Source organism: Phyllobates terribilis, unplaced genomic scaffold, assembly GCF_046119375.1.
Source record: "Phyllobates terribilis strain yellow unplaced genomic scaffold, ASM4611937v1 Scaffold_1__5_contigs__length_1240528914, whole genome shotgun sequence".
Taxonomy (NCBI): domain Eukaryota; kingdom Metazoa; phylum Chordata; class Amphibia; order Anura; family Dendrobatidae; genus Phyllobates; species Phyllobates terribilis.
The window spans coordinates 675632911-675660357 of NW_027362761.1; positions in this window are offsets into that span (position 1 = coordinate 675632911).

The window sequence follows — 27447 nt, forward strand, 5'->3', positions numbered from 1 at the left end:
AGGACTCTGCTGCATTATTTAAGGACCCTGCTACGGTATTTCAGTAATCTACTGCATTATTTAAGGACTTTGTTGCATTATTTAAGGACTCTGCTGCATTATTTAAGGACCCTGCTGCGGTATTTCAGTATACTCTGCTGAATTATTTAAGGACTTTGCTGCATTATTTATGGACTTTATTGCATTATTTAAGGACTCTGCTGCATTATTTAAGGAATTTGCTGCATTATTTAGGTACTCTGCTGCATTATTTAAGGACTTTGCTGCGGTATTTAAGGACTTTATTGCATTATTTAAGGACTGTTCTGCATTATTTAAGGACTTTGTTGCATTATTTAAGGACTCTGCTACGGTACTTAAGGACTCTGCTGCATTATTTAAGTACTTTGTTGCATTATTTAAGGACTCTGCTGCATTATTTAAGGACCCTTCTGCCGTATTTCAGTACTCTGCTGCATTATTTAAGGACTTTGCTGCATTATTTTTGGACTTTATTGCATTATTTAAAGACTTTGCTGCATTATTTAAGGAATTTGCTGCATTATTTAAGGACTTGGCTGGATTATTTAAGGACTTTGCTGCATTATTTAAGGACTCTGCTGCATTATTTAAGGACTTTGTTGCATTATTTAAGGACTCTGCTGCATTATTTAAGGACTTTGTTGCATTATTTAAGGACTCTGCTGCATTATTTAAGGACCCTGCTGCGGTATTTCAGTACTCTGCTGAATTATTTAAGGACTTTGCTGCATTATTTATGGACTTTATTGCATTATTTAAGGACTCTGCTGCATTAGTTAAGGAATTTGCTGCATTATTTAAGGACTCTGCTGCATTATTTAATGACTTTGCTGCATTATTTAAGGACTCTGCTGCATTATTTAAGGACTTTGCTGCGGTATTTAAGGACTCTGCAGCATTATTTAATGACTTTGCTGCTTTATTTAAGGACTCTGCTGCATTATTTAAGGACTCTGCTGCATTATTTAAGGACTCTGATACGGTACTTAAGGACTCTGCTGCATTATTTAAGTACTTTGCTGCGGTATTTAAGGACTCTGCAGCATTATTTGATGACTTTGCTGCTTTATTTAAGGACTCTGCTGCATTATTTAAGGACTTTGCTGCATTATTTAAGGACTCTGCTGCATTATTTAAGGACTTTGCTGCATTATTTAAGGACTCTGCTGCATTATTTAAGGACTTTGCTGCATTATTTAAGGACTTTCTTGCATTATTTAAGGACTCTGCTGCATTATTTAAGGAATTTGCTGCATTATTTAAGGACTCTGCTGCATTATTTAAGGACTTTGTTGCATTATTTAAGGACTCTGCTGCATTATTTAAGGACTTTGTTGCATTATTTAAGGACTCTGCTGCATTATTTAAGGACCCTGCTACGGTATTTCAGTAATCTACTGCATTATTTAAGGACTTTGTTGCATTATTTAAGGACTCTGCTGCATTATTTAAGGACCCTGCTGCGGTATTTCAGTACTCTGCTGCATTATTTAAGGACTCTGCTGCATTATTTATGGACTTTATTGTATTATTTAAAGACTTTGCTGAATTATTTAAGGAATTTGCTGCATTATTTAAGGACTTGGCTGGATTATTTAAGGACTCTGCTGCATTATTTAAGGACTTTGCTGCATTATTTAAGGACTCTGCTGCATTATTTAAGGACTTTGTTGCATTATTTAAGGACTCTGCTGCATTATTTAATTACTTTGTTGCATTATTTAAGGACTCTGCTGCATTATTTAAGGACCCTGCTGCGGTATTTCAGTACTCTGCTGAATTATTTAAGGACTTTGCTGCATTATTTGTGGACTTTATTGCATTATTTAAGGACTCTGCTGCATTAGTTAAGGAATTTGCTGCATTATTTAAGGACTCTGCTGCATTATTTAATGACTTTGCTGCATTATTTAAGGACTCTGCTGCATTATTTAAGGACTTTGCTGCGGTATTTAAGGACTCTGCAGCATTATTTAATGACTTTGCTGCTTTATTTAAGGACTCTGCTGCATTATTTAAGGACTTTGCTGCATTATTTAAGGACTCTGATACGGTACTTAAGGACTCTGCTGCATTATTTAAGTACTTTGTTGCATTATTTAAGGACTCTGCTGCATTATTTAAGGACTTTGCTGCATTATTTAAGGACTCTGCTGCATTATTTAAGGACTTTGCTGCATTATTTAAGGACTCTGCTGCATTATTTAAGGACTTTGCTGCATTATTTAAGGACTCTGCTGCATTATTTAAGGACCTTGTTGCATTATTTAAGGACTCTGCTGCATTATTTAAGGACCCTGCTGCGGTATTTCAGTACTCTGCTGCATTATTTAAGGACTTTGCTGCATTATTTTTGCACTTTATTGCATTATTTAAAGACTTTGCTGCATTATTTAAGGAATTTGCTGCATTATTTAAGGACTTTGCTGGATTATTTAAGGACTTTGCTGCATTATTTAAGGACTTTATTGCATTATTTAAGGACTCTGCTGCATTATTTAAGGACTTTGTTGCATTATTTAAGGACTCTGCAGCATTATTTAATGACTTTGCTGCATTATTTAAGGACTTTGCTGCGGTATTTAAGGACTTTATTGCATTATTTAAGGACTGTTCTGCATTATTTAAGGACTTTGTTGCATTATTTAAGGACTCTGCTACAGTACTTAAGGACTCTGCTGCATTATTTAAGGACTTTGCTGCATTATTTAAGGACTCTGCTGCATTATTTAAGGACTTTGCTGCATTATTTAAGGACTCTGCTGCATTATTTAAGGACTTTGCTGCATTATTTAAGGACTCTGATATGGTACTTAAGAAATCTGCTGCATTATTTAAGTACTTTGCTGCATTATTTAAGGACTTTATTGCATTATTTAAGGACTGTTCTGCATTATTTAAGGACTTTGTTGCATTATTTAAGGACTCTGCTGCATTATTTAAGGAATTTGCTGCATTATTTAAGGACTCTGCTGCATTATTTAATGACTTGCTGCATTATTTAAGGACTCTGCTACGGTACTTAAGGACTCTGCTGTATTATTTAAGTACTTTGTTGCATTATTTAAGGACTCTGCTGCATTATTTAAGGACTTTGCTGCATTATTTAAGGACTCTGCTGCATTATTTAAGGACTTTGCTGCATTATTTAAGGACTCTGCTGCATTATTTAAGGACTTTGCTGCATTATTTAAGGACTTTCTTGCATTATTTAAGGACTCTGCTGCATTATTTAAGGAATTTGCTGCATTATTTAAGGACTCTGCTGCATTATTTAAGGACTTTGTTGCATTATTTAAGGACTCTGCTGCATTATTTAAGGACTTTGTTGCATTATTTAAGGACTTTATTGCATTATTTAAGGACTGTTCTGCATTATTTAAGGACTTTGTTGCATTATTTAAGGACTCTGCTGCATTATTTAAGGAATTTGCTGCATTATTTAAGTACTCTGCTGCATTATTTAATGACTTGCTGCATTATTTAAGGACTCTGCTACGGTACTTAAGGACTCTGCTGCATTATTTAAGTACTTTGTTGCATTATTTAAGGACTCTGCTGCATTATTTAAGGACTTTGCTGCATTATTTAAGGACTCTGCTGCATTATTTAAGGACTTTGCTGCATTATTTAAGGACTCTGCTGCATTATTTAAGGACTTTGCTGCATTATTTAAGGACTTTCTTGCATTATTTAAGGACTCTGCTGCATTATTTAAGGAATTTGCTGCATTATTTAAGGACTCTGCTGCATTATTTAAGGACTTTGTTGCATTATTTAAGGACTCTGCTGCATTATTTAAGGACTTTGTTGCATTATTTAAGGACTCTGCTGCATTATTTAAGGACCCTGCTACGGTATTTCAGTAATCTACTGCATTATTTAAGGACTTTGTTGCATTATTTAAGGACTCTGCTGCATTATTTAAGGACCCTGCTGCGGTATTTCAGTACTCTGCTGCATTATTTAAGGACTCTGCTGCATTATTTATGGACTTTATTGTATTATTTAAAGACTTTGCTGAATTATTTAAGGAATTTGCTGCATTATTTAAGGACTTGGCTGGATTATTTAAGGACTCTGCTGCATTATTTAAGGACTTTGCTGCATTATTTAAGGACTCTGCTGCATTATTTAAGGACTTTGTTGCATTATTTAAGGACTCTGCTGCATTATTTAATTACTTTGTTGCATTATTTAAGGACTCTGCTGCATTATTTAAGGACCCTGCTGCGGTATTTCAGTATACTCTGCTGAATTATTTAAGGACTTTGCTGCATTATTTATGGACTTTATTGCATTATTTAAGGACTCTGCTGCATTATTTAAGGAATTTGCTGCATTATTTAGGTACTCTGCTGCATTATTTAAGGACTTTGCTGCGGTATTTAAGGACTTTATTGCATTATTTAAGGACTGTTCTGCATTATTTAAGGACTTTGTTGCATTATTTAAGGACTCTGCTACGGTACTTAAGGACTCTGCTGCATTATTTAAGTACTTTGTTGCATTATTTAAGGACTCTGCTGCATTATTTAAGGACCCTTCTGCCGTATTTCAGTACTCTGCTGCATTATTTAAGGACTTTGCTGCATTATTTTTGGACTTTATTGCATTATTTAAAGACTTTGCTGCATTATTTAAGGAATTTGCTGCATTATTTAAGGACTTGGCTGGATTATTTAAGGACTTTGCTGCATTATTTAAGGACTCTGCTGCATTATTTAAGGACTTTGTTGCATTATTTAAGGACTCTGCTGCATTATTTAAGGACTTTGTTGCATTATTTAAGGACTCTGCTGCATTATTTAAGGACCCTGCTGCGGTATTTCAGTACTCTGCTGAATTATTTAAGGACTTTGCTGCATTATTTATGGACTTTATTGCATTATTTAAGGACTCTGCTGCATTAGTTAAGGAATTTGCTGCATTATTTAAGGACTCTGCTGCATTATTTAATGACTTTGCTGCATTATTTAAGGACTCTGCTGCATTATTTAAGGACTTTGCTGCGGTATTTAAGGACTCTGCAGCATTATTTAATGACTTTGCTGCTTTATTTAAGGACTCTGCTGCATTATTTAAGGACTCTGCTGCATTATTTAAGGACTCTGATACGGTACTTAAGGACTCTGCTGCATTATTTAAGTACTTTGCTGCGGTATTTAAGGACTCTGCAGCATTATTTGATGACTTTGCTGCTTTATTTAAGGACTCTGCTGCATTATTTAAGGACTTTGCTGCATTATTTAAGGACTCTGCTGCATTATTTAAGGACTTTGCTGCATTATTTAAGGACTCTGCTGCATTATTTAAGGACTTTGCTGCATTATTTAAGGACTTTCTTGCATTATTTAAGGACTCTGCTGCATTATTTAAGGAATTTGCTGCATTATTTAAGGACTCTGCTGCATTATTTAAGGACTTTGTTGCATTATTTAAGGACTCTGCTGCATTATTTAAGGACTTTGTTGCATTATTTAAGGACTCTGCTGCATTATTTAAGGACCCTGCTACGGTATTTCAGTAATCTACTGCATTATTTAAGGACTTTGTTGCATTATTTAAGGACTCTGCTGCATTATTTAAGGACCCTGCTGCGGTATTTCAGTACTCTGCTGCATTATTTAAGGACTCTGCTGCATTATTTATGGACTTTATTGTATTATTTAAAGACTTTGCTGAATTATTTAAGGAATTTGCTGCATTATTTAAGGACTTGGCTGGATTATTTAAGGACTCTGCTGCATTATTTAAGGACTTTGCTGCATTATTTAAGGACTCTGCTGCATTATTTAAGGACTTTGTTGCATTATTTAAGGACTCTGCTGCATTATTTAATTACTTTGTTGCATTATTTAAGGACTCTGCTGCATTATTTAAGGACCCTGCTGCGGTATTTCAGTACTCTGCTGAATTATTTAAGGACTTTGCTGCATTATTTGTGGACTTTATTGCATTATTTAAGGACTCTGCTGCATTAGTTAAGGAATTTGCTGCATTATTTAAGGACTCTGCTGCATTATTTAATGACTTTGCTGCATTATTTAAGGACTCTGCTGCATTATTTAAGGACTTTGCTGCGGTATTTAAGGACTCTGCAGCATTATTTAATGACTTTGCTGCTTTATTTAAGGACTCTGCTGCATTATTTAAGGACTTTGCTGCATTATTTAAGGACTCTGATACGGTACTTAAGGACTCTGCTGCATTATTTAAGTACTTTGTTGCATTATTTAAGGACTCTGCTGCATTATTTAAGGACTTTGCTGCATTATTTAAGGACTCTGCTGCATTATTTAAGGACTTTGCTGCATTATTTAAGGACTCTGCTGCATTATTTAAGGACTTTGCTGCATTATTTAAGGACTCTGCTGCATTATTTAAGGACCTTGTTGCATTATTTAAGGACTCTGCTGCATTATTTAAGGACCCTGCTGCGGTATTTCAGTACTCTGCTGCATTATTTAAGGACTTTGCTGCATTATTTTTGGACTTTATTGCATTATTTAAAGACTTTGCTGCATTATTTAAGGAATTTGCTGCATTATTTAAGGACTTTGCTGGATTATTTAAGGACTTTGCTGCATTATTTAAGGACTTTATTGCATTATTTAAGGACTCTGCTGCATTATTTAAGGACTTTGTTGCATTATTTAAGGACTCTGCAGCATTATTTAATGACTTTGCTGCATTATTTAAGGACTTTGCTGCGGTATTTAAGGACTTTATTGCATTATTTAAGGACTGTTCTGCATTATTTAAGGACTTTGTTGCATTATTTAAGGACTCTGCTACAGTACTTAAGGACTCTGCTGCATTATTTAAGGACTTTGCTGCATTATTTAAGGACTCTGCTGCATTATTTAAGGACTTTGCTGCATTATTTAAGGACTCTGCTGCATTATTTAAGGACTTTGCTGCATTATTTAAGGACTCTGATATGGTACTTAAGAAATCTGCTGCATTATTTAAGTACTTTGCTGCATTATTTAAGGACTTTATTGCATTATTTAAGGACTGTTCTGCATTATTTAAGGACTTTGTTGCATTATTTAAGGACTCTGCTGCATTATTTAAGGAATTTGCTGCATTATTTAAGGACTCTGCTGCATTATTTAATGACTTGCTGCATTATTTAAGGACTCTGCTACGGTACTTAAGGACTCTGCTGTATTATTTAAGTACTTTGTTGCATTATTTAAGGACTCTGCTGCATTATTTAAGGACTTTGCTGCATTATTTAAGGACTCTGCTGCATTATTTAAGGACTTTGCTGCATTATTTAAGGACTCTGCTGCATTATTTAAGGACTTTGCTGCATTATTTAAGGACTTTCTTGCATTATTTAAGGACTCTGCTGCATTATTTAAGGAATTTGCTGCATTATTTAAGGACTCTGCTGCATTATTTAAGGACTTTGTTGCATTATTTAAGGACTCTGCTGCATTATTTAAGGACTTTGTTGCATTATTTAAGGACTCTGCTGCATTATTTAAGGACCCTGCTACGGTATTTCAGTAATCTACTGCATTATTTAAGGACTTTGTTGCATTATTTAAGGACTCTGCTGCATTATTTAAGGACCCTGCTGCGGTATTTCAGTACTCTGCTGCATTATTTAAGGACTCTGCTGCATTATTTATGGACTTTATTGTATTATTTAAAGACTTTGCTGAATTATTTAAGGAATTTGCTGCATTATTTAAGGACTTGGCTGGATTATTTAAGGACTCTGCTGCATTATTTAAGGACTTTGCTGCATTATTTAAGGACTCTGCTGCATTATTTAAGGACTTTGTTGCATTATTTAAGGACTCTGCTGCATTATTTAATTACTTTGTTGCATTATTTAAGGACTCTGCTGCATTATTTAAGGACCCTGCTGCGGTTTTTCAGTACTCTGCTGAATTATTTAAGGACTTTGCTGCATTATTTGTGGACTTTATTGCATTATTTAAGGACTCTGCTGCATTAGTTAAGGAATTTGCTGCATTATTTAAGGACTCTGCTGCATTATTTAATGACTTTGCTGCATTATTTAAGGACTCTGCTGCATTATTTAAGGACTTTGCTGCGGTATTTAAGGACTCTGCAGCATTATTTAATGACTTTGCTGCTTTATTTAAGGACTCTGCTGCATTATTTAAGGACTTTGCTGCATTATTTAAGGACTCTGATACGGTACTTAAGGACTCTGCTGCATTATTTAAGTACTTTGTTGCATTATTTAAGGACTCTGCTGCATTATTTAAGGACTTTGCTGCATTATTTAAGGACTCTGCTGCATTATTTAAGGACTTTGCTGCATTATTTAAGGACTCTGCTGCATTATTTAAGGACTTTGCTGCATTATTTAAGGACTCTGCTGCATTATTTAAGGACCTTGTTGCATTATTTAAGGACTCTGCTGCATTATTTAAGGACCCTGCTGCGGTATTTCAGTACTCTGCTGCATTATTTAAGGACTTTGCTGCATTATTTTTGGACTTTATTGCATTATTTAAAGACTTTGCTGCATTATTTAAGGAATTTGCTGCATTATTTAAGGACTTTGCTGGATTATTTAAGGACTTTGCTGCATTATTTAAGGACTTTATTGCATTATTTAAGGACTCTGCTGCATTATTTAAGGACTTTGTTGCATTATTTAAGGACTCTGCAGCATTATTTAATGACTTTGCTGCATTATTTAAGGACTTTGCTGCGGTATTTAAGGACTTTATTGCATTATTTAAGGACTGTTCTGCATTATTTAAGGACTTTGTTGCATTATTTAAGGACTCTGCTACAGTACTTAAGGACTCTGCTGCATTATTTAAGTACTTTGTTGCATTATTTAAGGACTCTGCTGCATTATTTAAGGACTTTGCTGCATTATTTAAGGACTCTGCTGCATTATTTAAGGACTTTGCTGCATTATTTAAGGACTCTGCTGCATTATTTAAGGACTTTGCTGCATTATTTAAGGACTCTGATATGGTACTTAAGAACTCTGCTGCATTATTTAAGTACTTTGTTGCATTATTTAAGGACTCTGCTGCATTATTTAAGGAATTTGCTCCATTATTTAAGGACTCTGCTGCATTATTTAATGACTTTGCTGCATTATTTAAGGACTCTGCTGCATTATTTAAGGACTTTGCTGCATTATTTAAGGACTATGCTGCATTATTTAATGACTTTGCTGCATTATTTAAGGACTTTGCTGCGGTATTTAAGGACTTTATTGCATTATTTAAGGACTGTTCTGCATTATTTAAGGACTTTGTTGCATTATTTAAGGACTCTGCTACAGTACTTAAGGACTCTGCTGCATTATTTAAGTACTTTGTTGCATTATTTAAGGACTCTGCTGCATTATTTAAGGACTTTGCTGCGGTATTTAATGACTCTGCAGCATTATTTAATGACTTTGCTGCATTATTTAAGGACTCTGCTGCATTATTTAAGGACTTTGCTGCATTATTTAAGGACTCTGATACGGTACTTAAGAACTCTGCTGCATTATTTAAGTACTTTGTTGCATTATTTAAGGACTCTGCTGCATTATTTAAGGACTTTGTTGCATTATTTAAGGACTCTTCTGCATTATTTAAGGACTTTGTTGCATTATTTAAGGACTTTGCTGCATTATTTAAGGACTTTGCTGCATTATTTAAGGACTCTGCTGCATTATTTAAAGACTTGGCTGGATTATTTAAGGACTCTGCTGCATTATTTAAGGAATTTGCTTCATTATTTAAGGACTCTGCTGCATTATTTAAGGACTTTGTTGCGTTATTTAAGGACTCTGCTGCATTATTTAAGGACTTTGTTGCATTATTTAAGGACTCTGCTGCATTATATAAGGACTTTGCTGCATTATTTAAGGACTTTATTGCATTATTTAAGGACTGTTCTGCATTATTTAAGGACTTTGTTGCATTATTTAAGGACTCTGCTGCATTATTTAAGGAATTTGCTGCATTATTTAAGGACTCTGCTGCATTATTTAATGACTTGCTGCATTATTTAAGGACTCTGCTACGGTACTTAAGGACTCTGCTGCATTATTTAAGTACTTTGTTGCATTATTTAAGGACTCTGCTGCATTATTTAAGGACTTTGCTGCATTATTTAAGGACTCTGCTGCATTATTTAAGGACTTTGCTGCATTATTTAAGGACTCTGCTGCATTATTTAAGGACTTTGCTGCATTATTTAAGGACTTTCTTGCATTATTTAAGGACTCTGCTGCGGTATTTAAGGACTCTGCAGCATTATTTAATGACTTTGCTGCTTTATTTAAGGACTCTGCTGCATTATTTAAGGACTTTGCTGCATTATTTAAGGACTCTGATACGGTACTTAAGGACTCTGCTGCATTATTTAAGTACTTTGTTGCATTATTTAAGGACTCTGCTGCATTATTTAAGGACTTTGCTGCATTATTTAAGGACTCTGCTGCATTATTTAAGGACTTTGCTGCATTATTTAAGGACTCTGCTGCATTATTTAAGGAATTTGCTGCATTATTTAAGGACTCTGCTGCATTATTTAAGGACCTTGTTGCATTATTTAAGGACTCTGCTGCATTATTTAAGGACCCTGCTGCGGTATTTCAGTACTCTGCTGCATTATTTAAGGACTTTGCTGCATTATTTTTGGACTTTATTGCATTATTTAAAGACTTTGCTGCATTATTTAAGGAATTTGCTGCATTATTTAAGGACTTTGCTGGATTATTTAAGGACTTTGCTGCATTATTTAAGGACTTTATTGCATTATTTAAGGACTTTGCTGCATTATTTAAGGACTTTGTTGCATTATTTAAGGACTCTGCAGCATTATTTAATGACTTTGCTGCATTATTTAAGGACTTTGCTGCGGTATTTAAGGACTTTATTGCATTATTTAAGGACTGTTCTGCATTATTTAAGGACTTTGTTGCATTATTTAAGGACTCTGCTACAGTACTTAAGGACTCTGCTGCATTATTTAAGTACTTTGTTGCATTATTTAAGGACTCTGCTGCATTATTTAAGGACTTTGCTGCATTATTTAAGGACTCTGCTGCATTATTTAAGGACTTTGCTGCATTATTTAAGGACTCTGCTGCATTATTTAAGGACTTTGCTGCATTATTTAAGGACTCTGATATGGTACTTAAGAAATCTGCTGCATTATTTAAGTACTTTGTTGCATTATTTAAGGACTCTGCTGCATTATTTAAGGACTTTGTTGCATTATTTAAGGACTCTGCTGCATTATTTAAGGACTTTGTTGCATTATTTAAGGACTCTTCTGCATTATTTAAGTACTTTGTTGCATTATTTAAGGACTCTGCTGCATTATTTAAGGACTTTGCTGCATTATTTAAGGACTCTGCTGCATTATTTAAGGACTTTGCTGCATTATTTAAGGACTCTGCTGCATTATTTAAGGACTTTGCTGCATTATTTAAGGACTCTGCTGCATTATTTAAGGACCTTGTTGCATTATTTAAGGACTCTGCTGCATTATTTAAGGACCCTGCTGCGGTATTTCAGTACTCTGCTGCATTATTTAAGGACTTTGCTGCATTATTTTTGGACTTTATTGCATTATTTAAAGACTTTGCTGCATTATTTAAGGAATTTGCTGCATTATTTAAGGACTTTGCTGGATTATTTAAGGACTTTGCTGCATTATTTAAGGACTTTATTGCATTATTTAAGGACTCTGCTGCATTATTTAAGGACTTTGTTGCATTATTTAAGGACTCTGCAGCATTATTTAATGACTTTGCTGCATTATTTAAGGACTTTGCTGCGGTATTTAAGGACTTTATTGCATTATTTAAGGACTGTTCTGCATTATTTAAGGACTTTGTTGCATTATTTAAGGACTCTGCTACAGTACTTAAGGACTCTGCTGCATTATTTAAGTACTTTGTTGCATTATTTAAGGACTCTGCTGCATTATTTAAGGACTTTGCTGCATTATTTAAGGACTCTGCTGCATTATTTAAGGACTTTGCTGCATTATTTAAGGACTCTGCTGCATTATTTAAGGACTTTGCTGCATTATTTAAGGACTCTGATATGGTACTTAAGAAATCTGCTGCATTATTTAAGTACTTTGTTGCATTATTTAAGGACTCTGCTGCATTATTTAAGGACTTTGTTGCATTATTTAAGGACTCTTCTGCATTATTTAAGGACTTTGTTGCATTATTTAAGGACTTTGCTGCATTATTTAAGGACTTTGCTGCATTATTTAAGGACTCTGCTGCATTATTTAAGGAATTTGCTCCATTATTTAAGGACTCTGCTGCATTATTTAATGACTTTGCTGCATTATTTAAGGACTCTGCTGCATTATTTAAGGACTTTGCTGCATTATTTAAGGACTCTGCTGCATTATTTAATGACTTTGCTGCATTATTTAAGGACTTTGCTGCGGTATTTAAGGACTTTATTGCATTATTTAAGGACTGTTCTGCATTATTTAAGGACTTTGTTGCATTATTTAAGGACTCTGCTACAGTACTTAAGGACTCTGCTGCATTATTTAAGTACTTTGTTGCATTATTTAAGGACTCTGCTGCATTATTTAAGGACTTTGCTGCATTATTTAAGGACTCTGCTGCATTATTTAAGGACTTTGCTGCATTATTTAAGGACTCTGCTGCATTATTTAAGGACTTTGCTGCATTATTTAAGGACTCTGATATGGTACTTAAGAACTCTGCTGCATTATTTAAGTACTTTGTTGCATTATTTAAGGACTCTGCTGCATTATTTAAGGACTTTGTTGCATTATTTAAGCACTCTTCTGCATTATTTAAGGACTTTGTTGCATTATTTAAGGACTTTGCTGCATTATTTAAGGACTCTGCTGCATTATTTAAGGAATTTGCTTCATTATTTAAGGACTCTGCTGCATGATTTAATGACTTTGCTGCATTATTTAAGGACTCTGCTGCATTATTTAAGGACTTTGCTGCATTATTTAAGGACTCTGCTGCATTATTTAAGGAATTTGCTGCATTATTTAAGGACTCTGCTGCATTATTTAATGACTTTGCTGCATTATTTAAGGACTCTGCTGCATTATTTAAGGACTTTGCTGCGGTATTTAATGACTCTGCAGCATTATTTAATGACTTTGCTGCATTATTTAAGGACTCTGCTGCATTATTTAAGGACTTTGCTGCATTATTTAAGGACTCTGATACGGTACTTAAGAACTCTGCTGCATTATTTAAGTACTTTGTTGCATTATTTAAGGACTCTGCTGCATTATTTAAGGACTTTGTTGCATTATTTAAGGACTCTTCTGTATTATTTAAGGACTTTGTTGCATTATTTAAGGACTTTGCTGCATTATTTAAGGACTTTGCTGCATTATTTAAGGACTCTGCTGCATTATTTAAAGACTTGGCTGGATTATTTAAGGACTCTGCTGCATTATTTAAGGACTTTGCTGCATTATTTAAGGACTTTCTTGCATTATTTAAGGACTCTGCTGCATTATTTAAGGAATTTGCTGCATTATTTAAGGACTCTGCTGCATTATTTAAGGACTTTGTTGCATTATTTAAGGACTCTGCTGCATTATTTAAGGACTTTGTTGCATTATTTAAGGACTCTGCTGCATTATTTAAGGACCCTGCTACGGTATTTCAGTAATCTACTGCATTATTTAAGGACTTTGTTGCATTATTTAAGGACTCTGCTGCATTATTTAAGGACCCTGCTGCGGTATTTCAGTACTCTGCTGCATTATTTAAGGACTCTGCTGCATTATTTATGGACTTTATTGTATTATTTAAAGACTTTGCTGAATTATTTAAGGAATTTGCTGCATTATTTAAGGACTTGGCTGGATTATTTAAGGACTCTGCTGCATTATTTAAGGACTTTGCTGCATTATTTAAGGACTCTGCTGCATTATTTAAGGACTTTGTTGCATTATTTAAGGACTCTGCTGCATTATTTAATTACTTTGTTGCATTATTTAAGGACTCTGCTGCATTATTTAAGGACCCTGCTGCGGTTTTTCAGTACTCTGCTGAATTATTTAAGGACTTTGCTGCATTATTTGTGGACTTTATTGCATTATTTAAGGACTCTGCTGCATTAGTTAAGGAATTTGCTGCATTATTTAAGGACTCTGCTGCATTATTTAATGACTTTGCTGCATTATTTAAGGACTCTGCTGCATTATTTAAGGACTTTGCTGCGGTATTTAAGGACTCTGCAGCATTATTTAATGACTTTGCTGCTTTATTTAAGGACTCTGCTGCATTATTTAAGGACTTTGCTGCATTATTTAAGGACTCTGATACGGTACTTAAGGACTCTGCTGCATTATTTAAGTACTTTGTTGCATTATTTAAGGACTCTGCTGCATTATTTAAGGACTTTGCTGCATTATTTAAGGACTCTGCTGCATTATTTAAGGACTTTGCTGCATTATTTAAGGACTCTGCTGCATTATTTAAGGACTTTGCTGCATTATTTAAGGACTCTGCTGCATTATTTAAGGACCTTGTTGCATTATTTAAGGACTCTGCTGCATTATTTAAGGACCCTGCTGCGGTATTTCAGTACTCTGCTGCATTATTTAAGGACTTTGCTGCATTATTTTTGGACTTTATTGCATTATTTAAAGACTTTGCTGCATTATTTAAGGAATTTGCTGCATTATTTAAGGACTTTGCTGGATTATTTAAGGACTTTGCTGCATTATTTAAGGACTTTATTGCATTATTTAAGGACTCTGCTGCATTATTTAAGGACTTTGTTGCATTATTTAAGGACTCTGCAGCATTATTTAATGACTTTGCTGCATTATTTAAGGACTTTGCTGCGGTATTTAAGGACTTTATTGCATTATTTAAGGACTGTTCTGCATTATTTAAGGACTTTGTTGCATTATTTAAGGACTCTGCTACAGTACTTAAGGACTCTGCTGCATTATTTAAGTACTTTGTTGCATTATTTAAGGACTCTGCTGCATTATTTAAGGACTTTGCTGCATTATTTAAGGACTCTGCTGCATTATTTAAGGACTTTGCTGCATTATTTAAGGACTCTGCTGCATTATTTAAGGACTTTGCTGCATTATTTAAGGACTCTGATATGGTACTTAAGAACTCTGCTGCATTATTTAAGTACTTTGTTGCATTATTTAAGGACTCTGCTGCATTATTTAAGGAATTTGCTCCATTATTTAAGGACTCTGCTGCATTATTTAATGACTTTGCTGCATTATTTAAGGACTCTGCTGCATTATTTAAGGACTTTGCTGCATTATTTAAGGACTATGCTGCATTATTTAATGACTTTGCTGCATTATTTAAGGACTTTGCTGCGGTATTTAAGGACTTTATTGCATTATTTAAGGACTGTTCTGCATTATTTAAGGACTTTGTTGCATTATTTAAGGACTCTGCTACAGTACTTAAGGACTCTGCTGCATTATTTAAGTACTTTGTTGCATTATTTAAGGACTCTGCTGCATTATTTAAGGACTTTGCTGCGGTATTTAATGACTCTGCAGCATTATTTAATGACTTTGCTGCATTATTTAAGGACTCTGCTGCATTATTTAAGGACTTTGCTGCATTATTTAAGGACTCTGATACGGTACTTAAGAACTCTGCTGCATTATTTAAGTACTTTGTTGCATTATTTAAGGACTCTGCTGCATTATTTAAGGACTTTGTTGCATTATTTAAGGACTCTTCTGCATTATTTAAGGACTTTGTTGCATTATTTAAGGACTTTGCTGCATTATTTAAGGACTTTGCTGCATTATTTAAGGACTCTGCTGCATTATTTAAAGACTTGGCTGGATTATTTAAGGACTCTGCTGCATTATTTAAGGAATTTGCTTCATTATTTAAGGACTCTGCTGCATTATTTAAGGACTTTGTTGCGTTATTTAAGGACTCTGCTGCATTATTTAAGGACTTTGTTGCATTATTTAAGGACTCTGCTGCATTATATAAGGACTTTGCTGCATTATTTAAGGACTTTATTGCATTATTTAAGGACTGTTCTGCATTATTTAAGGACTTTGTTGCATTATTTAAGGACTCTGCTGCATTATTTAAGGAATTTGCTGCATTATTTAAGGACTCTGCTGCATTATTTAATGACTTGCTGCATTATTTAAGGACTCTGCTACGGTACTTAAGGACTCTGCTGCATTATTTAAGTACTTTGTTGCATTATTTAAGGACTCTGCTGCATTATTTAAGGACTTTGCTGCATTATTTAAGGACTCTGCTGCATTATTTAAGGACTTTGCTGCATTATTTAAGGACTCTGCTGCATTATTTAAGGACTTTGCTGCATTATTTAAGGACTTTCTTGCATTATTTAAGGACTCTGCTGCGGTATTTAAGGACTCTGCAGCATTATTTAATGACTTTGCTGCTTTATTTAAGGACTCTGCTGCATTATTTAAGGACTTTGCTGCATTATTTAAGGACTCTGATACGGTACTTAAGGACTCTGCTGCATTATTTAAGTACTTTGTTGCATTATTTAAGGACTCTGCTGCATTATTTAAGGACTTTGCTGCATTATTTAAGGACTCTGCTGCATTATTTAAGGACTTTGCTGCATTATTTAAGGACTCTGCTGCATTATTTAAGGACTTTGCTGCATTATTTAAGGACTCTGCTGCATTATTTAAGGACCTTGTTGCATTATTTAAGGACTCTGCTGCATTATTTAAGGACCCTGCTGCGGTATTTCAGTACTCTGCTGCATTATTTAAGGACTTTGCTGCATTATTTTTGGACTTTATTGCATTATTTAAAGACTTTGCTGCATTATTTAAGGAATTTGCTGCATTATTTAAGGACTTTGCTGGATTATTTAAGGACTTTGCTGCATTATTTAAGGACTTTATTGCATTATTTAAGGACTCTGCTGCATTATTTAAGGACTTTGTTGCATTATTTAAGGACTCTGCAGCATTATTTAATGACTTTGCTGCATTATTTAAGGACTTTGCTGCGGTATTTAAGGACTTTATTGCATTATTTAAGGACTGTTCTGCATTATTTAAGGACTTTGTTGCATTATTTAAGGACTCTGCTACAGTACTTAAGGACTCTGCTGCATTATTTAAGTACTTTGTTGCATTATTTAAGGACTCTGCTGCATTATTTAAGGACTTTGCTGCATTATTTAAGGACTCTGCTGCATTATTTAAGGACTTTGCTGCATTATTTAAGGACTCTGCTGCATTATTTAAGGACTTTGCTGCATTATTTAAGGACTCTGATATGGTACTTAAGAAATCTGCTGCATTATTTAAGTACTTTGTTGCATTATTTAAGGACTCTGCTGCATTATTTAAGGACTTTGTTGCATTATTTAAGGACTCTTCTGCATTATTTAAGGACTTTGTTGCATTATTTAAGGACTTTGCTGCATTATTTAAGGACTTTGCTGCATTATTTAAGGACTCTGCTGCATTATTTAAGGAATTTGCTCCATTATTTAAGGACTCTGCTGCATTATTTAATGACTTTGCTGCATTATTTAAGGACTCTGCTGCATTATTTAAGGACTTTGCTGCATTATTTAAGGACTCTGCTGCATTATTTAATGACTTTGCTGCATTATTTAAGGACTTTGCTGCGGTATTTAAGGACTTTATTGCATTATTTAAGGACTGTTCTGCATTATTTAAGGACTTTGTTGCATTATTTAAGGACTCTGCTACAGTACTTAAGGACTCTGCTGCATTATTTAAGTACTTTGTTGCATTATTTAAGGACTCTGCTGCATTATTTAAGGACTTTGCTGCATTATTTAAGGACTCTGCTGCATTATTTAAGGACTTTGCTGCATTATTTAAGGACTCTGCTGCATTATTTAAGGACTTTGCTGCATTATTTAAGGACTCTGATATGGTACTTAAGAACTCTGCTGCATTATTTAAGTACTTTGTTGCATTATTTAAGGACTCTGCTGCATTATTTAAGGACTTTGTTGCATTATTTAAGCACTCTTCTGCATTATTTAAGGACTTTGTTGCATTATTTAAGGACTTTGCTGCATTATTTAAGGACTCTGCTGCATTATTTAAGGAATTTGCTTCATTATTTAAGGACTCTGCTGCATGATTTAATGACTTTGCTGCATTATTTAAGGACTCTGCTGCATTATTTAAGGACTTTGCTGCATTATTTAAGGACTCTGCTGCATTATTTAAGGAATTTGCTGCATTATTTAAGGACTCTGCTGCATTATTTAATGACTTTGCTGCATTATTTAAGGACTCTGCTGCATTATTTAAGGACTTTGCTGCGGTATTTAATGACTCTGCAGCATTATTTAATGACTTTGCTGCATTATTTAAGGACTCTGCTGCATTATTTAAGGACTTTGCTGCATTATTTAAGGACTCTGATACGGTACTTAAGAACTCTGCTGCATTATTTAAGTACTTTGTTGCATTATTTAAGGACTCTGCTGCATTATTTAAGGACTTTGTTGCATTATTTAAGGACTCTTCTGTATTATTTAAGGACTTTGTTGCATTATTTAAGGACTTTGCTGCATTATTTAAGGACTTTGCTGCATTATTTAAGGACTCTGCTGCATTATTTAAAGACTTGGCTGGATTATTTAAGGACTCTGCTGCATTATTTAAGGAATTTGCTTCATTATTTAAGGACTCTGCTGCATTATTTAAGGACTTTGCTGCGTTATTTAAGGACTCTGCTGCATTATTTAAGGACTTTGTTGCATTATTTAAGGACTCTGCTGCATTATATAAGGACTTTGCTGCATTATTTAAGGACTTTATTGCATTATTTAAGGACTGTTCTGCATTATTTAAGGACTTTGTTGCATTATTTAAGGACTCTGCTGCATTATTTAAGGAATTTGCTGCATTATTTAAGGACTCTGCTGCATTATTTAATGACTTGCTGCATTATTTAAGGACTCTGCTACGGTACTTAAGGACTCTGCTGCATTATTTAAGTACTTTGTTGCATTATTTAAGGACTCTGCTGCATTATTTAAGGACTTTGCTGCATTATTTAAGGACTCTGCTGCATTATTTAAGGACTTTGCTGCATTATTTAAGGACTCTGCTGCATTATTTAAGGACTTTGCTGCATTATTTAAGGACTTTCTTGCATTATTTAAGGACTCTGCTGCATTATTTAAGGAATTTGCTGCATTATTTAAGGACTCTGCTGCATTATTTAAGGACTTTGTTGCATTATTTAAGGACTCTGCTGCATTATTTAAGGACTTTGTTGCATTATTTAAGGACTCTGCTGCATTATTTAAGGACCCTGCTACGGTATTTCAGTAATCTACTGCATTATTTAAGGACTTTGTTGCATTATTTAAGGACTCTGCTGCATTATTTAAGGACCCTGCTGCGGTATTTCAGTACTCTGCTGCATTATTTAAGGACTCTGCTGCATTATTTATGGACTTTATTGTATTATTTAAAGACTTTGCTGAATTATTTAAGGAATTTGCTGCATTATTTAAGGACTTGGCTGGATTATTTAAGGACTCTGCTGCATTATTTAAGGACTTTGCTGCATTATTTAAGGACTCTGCTGCATTATTTAAGGACTTTGTTGCATTATTTAAGGACTCTGCTGCATTATTTAATTACTTTGTTGCATTATTTAAGGACTCTGCTGCATTATTTAAGGACCCTGCTGCGGTATTTCAGTATACTCTGCTGAATTATTTAAGGACTTTGCTGCATTATTTATGGACTTTATTGCATTATTTAAGGACTCTGCTGCATTATTTAAGGAATTTGCTGCATTATTTAGGTACTCTGCTGCATTATTTAAGGACTTTGCTGCGGTATTTAAGGACTTTATTGCATTATTTAAGGACTGTTCTGCATTATTTAAGGACTTTGTTGCATTATTTAAGGACTCTGCTACGGTACTTAAGGACTCTGCTGCATTATTTAAGTACTTTGTTGCATTATTTAAGGACTCTGCTGCATTATTTAAGGACCCTTCTGCCGTATTTCAGTACTCTGCTGCATTATTTAAGGACTTTGCTGCATTATTTTTGGACTTTATTGCATTATTTAAAGACTTTGCTGCATTATTTAAGGAATTTGCTGCATTATTTAAGGACTTGGCTGGATTATTTAAGGACTTTGCTGCATTATTTAAGGACTCTGCTGCATTATTTAAGGACTTTGTTGCATTATTTAAGGACTCTGCTGCATTATTTAAGGACTTTGTTGCATTATTTAAGGACTCTGCTGCATTATTTAAGGACCCTGCTGCGGTATTTCAGTACTCTGCTGAATTATTTAAGGACTTTGCTGCATTATTTATGGACTTTATTGCATTATTTAAGGACTCTGCTGCATTAGTTAAGGAATTTGCTGCATTATTTAAGGACTCTGCTGCATTATTTAATGACTTTGCTGCATTATTTAATGACTCTGCTGCATTATTTAAGGACTTTGCTGCGGTATTTAAGGACTCTGCAGCATTATTTAATGACTTTGCTGCTTTATTTAAGGACTCTGCTGCATTATTTAAGGACTCTGCTGCATTATTTAAGGACTCTGATACGGTACTTAAGGACTCTGCTGCATTATTTAAGTACTTTGCTGCGGTATTTAAGGACTCTGCAGCATTATTTGATGACTTTGCTGCTTTATTTAAGGACTCTGCTGCATTATTTAAGGACTTTGCTGCATTATTTAAGGACTCTGCTGCATTATTTAAGGACTTTGCTGCATTATTTAAGGACTCTGCTGCATTATTTAAGGACTTTGCTGCATTATTTAAGGACTTTCTTGCATTATTTAAGGACTCTGCTGCATTATTTAAGGAATTTGCTGCATTATTTAAGGACTCTGCTGCATTATTTAAGGACTTTGTTGCATTATTTAAGGACTCTGCTGCATTATTTAAGGACTTTGTTGCATTATTTAAGGACTCTGCTGCATTATTTAAGGACCCTGCTACGGTATTTCAGTAATCTACTGCATTATTTAAGGACTTTGTTGCATTATTTAAGGACTCTGCTGCATTATTTAAGGACCCTGCTGCGGTATTTCAGTACTCTGCTGCATTATTTAAGGACTCTGCTGCATTATTTATGGACTTTATTGTATTATTTAAAGACTTTGCTGAATTATTTAAGGAATTTGCTGCATTATTTAAGGACTTGGCTGGATTATTTAAGGACTCTGCTGCATTATTTAAGGACTTTGCTGCATTATTTAAGGACTCTGCTGCATTATTTAAGGACTTTGTTGCATTATTTAAGGACTCTGCTGCATTATTTAATTACTTTGTTGCATTATTTAAGGACTCTGCTGCATTATTTAAGGACCCTGCTGCGGTATTTCAGTACTCTGCTGAATTATTTAAGGACTTTGCTGCATTATTTGTGGACTTTATTGCATTATTTAAGGACTCTGCTGCATTAGTTAAGGAATTTGCTGCATTATTTAAGGACTCTGCTGCATTATTTAATGACTTTGCTGCATTATTTAAGGACTCTGCTGCATTATTTAAGGACTTTGCTGCGGTATTTAAGGACTCTGCAGCATTATTTAATGACTTTGCTGCTTTATTTAAGGACTCTGCTGCATTATTTAAGGACTTTGCTGCATTATTTAAGGACTCTGATACGGTACTTAAGGACTCTGCTGCATTATTTAAGTACTTTGTTGCATTATTTAAGGACTCTGCTGCATTATTTAAGGACTTTGCTGCATTATTTAAGGACTCTGCTGCATTATTTAAGGACTTTGCTGCATTATTTAAGGACTCTGCTGCATTATTTAAGGACTTTGCTGCATTATTTAAGGACTCTGCTGCATTATTTAAGGACCTTGTTGCATTATTTAAGGACTCTGCTGCATTATTTAAGGACCCTGCTGCGGTATTTCAGTACTCTGCTGCATTATTTAAGGACTTTGCTGCATTATTTTTGGACTTTATTGCATTATTTAAAGACTTTGCTGCATTATTTAAGGAATTTGCTGCATTATTTAAGGACTTTGCTGGATTATTTAAGGACTTTGCTGCATTATTTAAGGACTTTATTGCATTATTTAAGGACTCTGCTGCATTATTTAAGGACTTTGTTGCATTATTTAAGGACTCTGCAGCATTATTTAATGACTTTGCTGCATTATTTAAGGACTTTGCTGCGGTATTTAAGGACTTTATTGCATTATTTAAGGACTGTTCTGCATTATTTAAGGACTTTGTTGCATTATTTAAGGACTCTGCTACAGTACTTAAGGACTCTGCTGCATTATTTAAGGACTTTGCTGCATTATTTAAGGACTCTGCTGCATTATTTAAGGACTTTGCTGCATTATTTAAGGACTCTGCTGCATTATTTAAGGACTTTGCTGCATTATTTAAGGACTCTGATATGGTACTTAAGAAATCTGCTGCATTATTTAAGTACTTTGTTGCATTATTTAAGGACTCTGCTGCATTATTTAAGGACTTTGTTGCATTATTTAAGGACTCTTCTGCATTATTTAAGGACTTTGTTGCATTATTTAAGGACTTTGCTGCATTATTTAAGGACTCTGCTGCATTATTTAAGGAATTTGCTCTATTATTTAAGGACTCTGCTGCATTATTTAATGACTTTGCTGCATTATTTAAGGTCTCTGCTGCATTATTTAAGGACTTTGCTGCATTATTTAAGGACTCTGCTGCATTATTTAATGACTTTGCTGCATTATTTAAGGACTTTGCTGCGGTATTTAAGGACTTTATTGCATTATTTAAGGACTGTTCTGCATTATTTAAGGACTTTGTTGCATTATTTAAGGACTCTGCTACAGTACTTAAGGACTCTGCTGCATTATTTAAGTACTTTGTTGCATTATTTAAGGACTCTGCTGCATTATTTAAGGACTTTGCTGCATTATTTAAGGACTCTGCTGCATTATTTAAGGACTTTGCTGCATTATTTAAGGACTCTGCTGCATTATTTAAGGACTTTGCTACATTATTTAAGGACTCTGCTGCATTATTTAAGGACTTTGCTGCATTATTTAAGGACTCTGATATGGTACTTAAGAACTCTGCTGCATTATTTAAGTACTTTGTTGCATTATTTAAGGACTCTGCTGCATTATTTAAGGACTTTGTTGCATTATTTAAGGACTCTTCTGCATTATTTAAGGACTTTGTTGCATTATTTAAGGACTTTGCTGCATTATTTAAGGACTCTGCTGCATTATTTAAGGAATTTGCTGCATTATTTAAGGACTCTGCTGCATTATTTAATGACTTTGCTGCATTATTTAAGGACTCTGCTGCATTATTTAAGGACTTTGCTGCATTATTTAAGGACTCTGCTGCATTATTTAAGGACTTTGCTGCAGTATTTAATGACTCTGCAGCATTATTTAATGACTTTGCTGCATTATTTAAGGACTCTGCTGCATTATTTAAGGACTTTGCTGCATTATTTAAGGACTCTGATACGGTACTTAAGAACTCTGCTGCATTATTTAAGTACTTTGTTGCATTATTTAAGGACTCTGCTGCATTATTTAAGGACTTTGTTGCATTATTTAAGGACTCTGCTGCATTATTTAAGGAATTTGCTGCATTATTTAAGGACTCTGCTGCATTATTTAAGGACTTTGTTGCATTATTTAAGGACTCTGCTGCATTATTTAAGGACTTTGTTGCATTATTTAAGGACTCTGCTGCATTATTTAAGGACCCTGCTACGGTATTTCAGTAATCTACTGCATTATTTAAGGACTTTGTTGCATTATTTAAGGACTCTGCTGCATTATTTAAGGACCCTGCTGCGGTATTTCAGTACTCTGCTGCATTATTTAAGGACTCTGCTGCATTATTTATGGACTTTATTGTATTATTTAAAGACTTTGCTGAATTATTTAAGGAATTTGCTGCATTATTTAAGGACTTGGCTGGATTATTTAAGGACTCTGCTGCATTATTTAAGGACTTTGCTGCATTATTTAAGGACTCTGCTGCATTATTTAAGGACTTTGTTGCATTATTTAAGGACTCTGCTGCATTATTTAATTACTTTGTTGCATTATTTAAGGACTCTGCTGCATTATTTAAGGACCCTGCTGCGGTTTTTCAGTACTCTGCTGAATTATTTAAGGACTTTGCTGCATTATTTGTGGACTTTATTGCATTATTTAAGGACTCTGCTGCATTAGTTAAGGAATTTGCTGCATTATTTAAGGACTCTGCTGCATTATTTAATGACTTTGCTGCATTATTTAAGGACTCTGCTGCATTATTTAAGGACTTTGCTGCGGTATTTAAGGACTCTGCAGCATTATTTAATGACTTTGCTGCTTTATTTAAGGACTCTGCTGCATTATTTAAGGACTTTGCTGCATTATTTAAGGACTCTGATACGGTACTTAAGGACTCTGCTGCATTATTTAAGTACTTTGTTGCATTATTTAAGGACTCTGCTGCATTATTTAAGGACTTTGCTGCATTATTTAAGGACTCTGCTGCATTATTTAAGGACTTTGCTGCATTATTTAAGGACTCTGCTGCATTATTTAAGGACTTTGCTGCGTTATTTAAGGACTCTGCTGCATTATTTAAGGACCTTGTTGCATTATTTAAGGACTCTGCTGCATTATTTAAGGACCCTGCTGCGGTATTTCAGTACTCTGCTGCATTATTTAAGGACTTTGCTGCATTATTTTTGGACTTTATTGCATTATTTAAAGACTTTGCTGCATTATTTAAGGAATTTGCTGCATTATTTAAGGACTTTGCTGGATTATTTAAGGACTTTGCTGCATTATTTAAGGACTTTATTGCATTATTTAAGGACTCTGCTGCATTATTTAAGGACTTTGTTGCATTATTTAAGGACTCTGCAGCATTATTTAATGACTTTGCTGCATTATTTAAGGACTTTGCTGCGGTATTTAAGGACTTTATTGCATTATTTAAGGACTGTTCTGCATTATTTAAGGACTTTGTTGCATTATTTAAGGACTCTGCTACAGTACTTAAGGACTCTGCTGCATTATTTAAGTACTTTGTTGCATTATTTAAGGACTCTGCTGCATTATTTAAGGACTTTGCTGCATTATTTAAGGACTCTGCTGCATTATTTAAGGACTTTGCTGCATTATTTAAGGACTCTGCTGCATTATTTAAGGACTTTGCTGCATTATTTAAGGACTCTGATATGGTACTTAAGAACTCTGCTGCATTATTTAAGTACTTTGTTGCATTATTTAAGGACTCTGCTGCATTATTTAAGGAATTTGCTCCATTATTTAAGGACTCTGCTGCATTATTTAATGACTTTGCTGCATTATTTAAGGACTCTGCTGCATTATTTAAGGACTTTGCTGCATTATTTAAGGACTATGCTGCATTATTTAATGACTTTGCTGCATTATTTAAGGACTTTGCTGCGGTATTTAAGGACTTTATTGCATTATTTAAGGACTGTTCTGCATTATTTAAGGACTTTGTTGCATTATTTAAGGACTCTGCTACAGTACTTAAGGACTCTGCTGCATTATTTAAGTACTTTGTTGCATTATTTAAGGACTCTGCTGCATTATTTAAGGACTTTGCTGCGGTATTTAATGACTCTGCAGCATTATTTAATGACTTTGCTGCATTATTTAAGGACTCTGCTGCATTATTTAAGGACTTTGCTGCATTATTTAAGGACTCTGATACGGTACTTAAGAACTCTGCTGCATTATTTAAGTACTTTGTTGCATTATTTAAGGACTCTGCTGCATTATTTAAGGACTTTGTTGCATTATTTAAGGACTCTTCTGCATTATTTAAGGACTTTGTTGCATTATTTAAGGACTTTGCTGCATTATTTAAGGACTTTGCTGCATTATTTAAGGACTCTGCTGCATTATTTAAAGACTTGGCTGGATTATTTAAGGACTCTGCTGCATTATTTAAGGAATTTGCTTCATTATTTAAGGACTCTGCTGCATTATTTAAGGACTTTGTTGCGTTATTTAAGGACTCTGCTGCATTATTTAAGGACTTTGTTGCATTATTTAAGGACTCTGCTGCATTATATAAGGACTTTGCTGCATTATTTAAGGACTTTATTGCATTATTTAAGGACTGTTCTGCATTATTTAAGGACTTTGTTGCATTATTTAAGGACTCTGCTGCATTATTTAAGGAATTTGCTGCATTATTTAAGGACTCTGCTGCATTATTTAAGTACTTTGTTGCATTATTTAAGGACTCTGCTGCATTATTTAAGGACTTTGCTGCATTATTTAAGGACTCTGCTGCATTATTTAAGGACTTTGCTGCATTATTTAAGGACTCTGCTGCATTATTTAAGGACTTTGCTGCATTATTTAAGGACTCTGCTGCATTATTTAAGGACCTTGTTGCATTATTTAAGGACTCTGCTGCATTATTTAAGGACCCTGCTGCGGTATTTCAGTACTCTGCTGCATTATTTAAGGACTTTGCTGCATTATTTTTGGACTTTATTGCATTATTTAAAGACTTTGCTGCATTATTTAAGGAATTTGCTGCATTATTTAAGGACTTTGCTGGATTATTTAAGGACTTTGCTGCATTATTTAAGGACTTTATTGCATTATTTAAGGACTCTGCTGCATTATTTAAGGACTTTGTTGCATTATTTAAGGACTCTGCAGCATTATTTAATGACTTTGCTGCATTATTTAAGGACTTTGCTGCGGTATTTAAGGACTTTATTGCATTATTTAAGGACTGTTCTGCATTATTTAAGGACTTTGTTGCATTATTTAAGGACTCTGCTACAGTACTTAAGGACTCTGCTGCATTATTTAAGTACTTTGTTGCATTATTTAAGGACTCTGCTGCATTATTTAAGGACTTTGCTGCATTATTTAAGGACTCTGCTGCATTATTTAAGGACTTTGCTGCATTATTTAAGGACTCTGCTGCATTATTTAAGGACTTTGCTGCATTATTTAAGGACTCTGATATGGTACTTAAGAAATCTGCTGCATTATTTAAGTACTTTGTTGCATTATTTAAGGACTCTGCTGCATTATTTAAGGACTTTGTTGCATTATTTAAGGACTCTTCTGCATTATTTAAGGACTTTGTTGCATTATTTAAGGACTTTGCTGCATTATTTAAGGACTCTGCTGCATTATTTAAGGAATTTGCTCCATTATTTAAGGACTCTGCTGCATTATTTAATGACTTTGCTGCATTATTTAAGGACTCTGCTGCATTATTTAAGGACTTTGCTGCATTATTTAAGGACTCTGCTGCATTATTTAATGACTTTGCTGCATTATTTAAGGACTTTGCTGCGGTATTTAAGGACTTTATTGCATTATTTAAGGACTGTTCTGCATTATTTAAGGACTTTGTTGCATTATTTAAGGACTCTGCTACAGTACTTAAGGACTCTGCTGCATTATTTA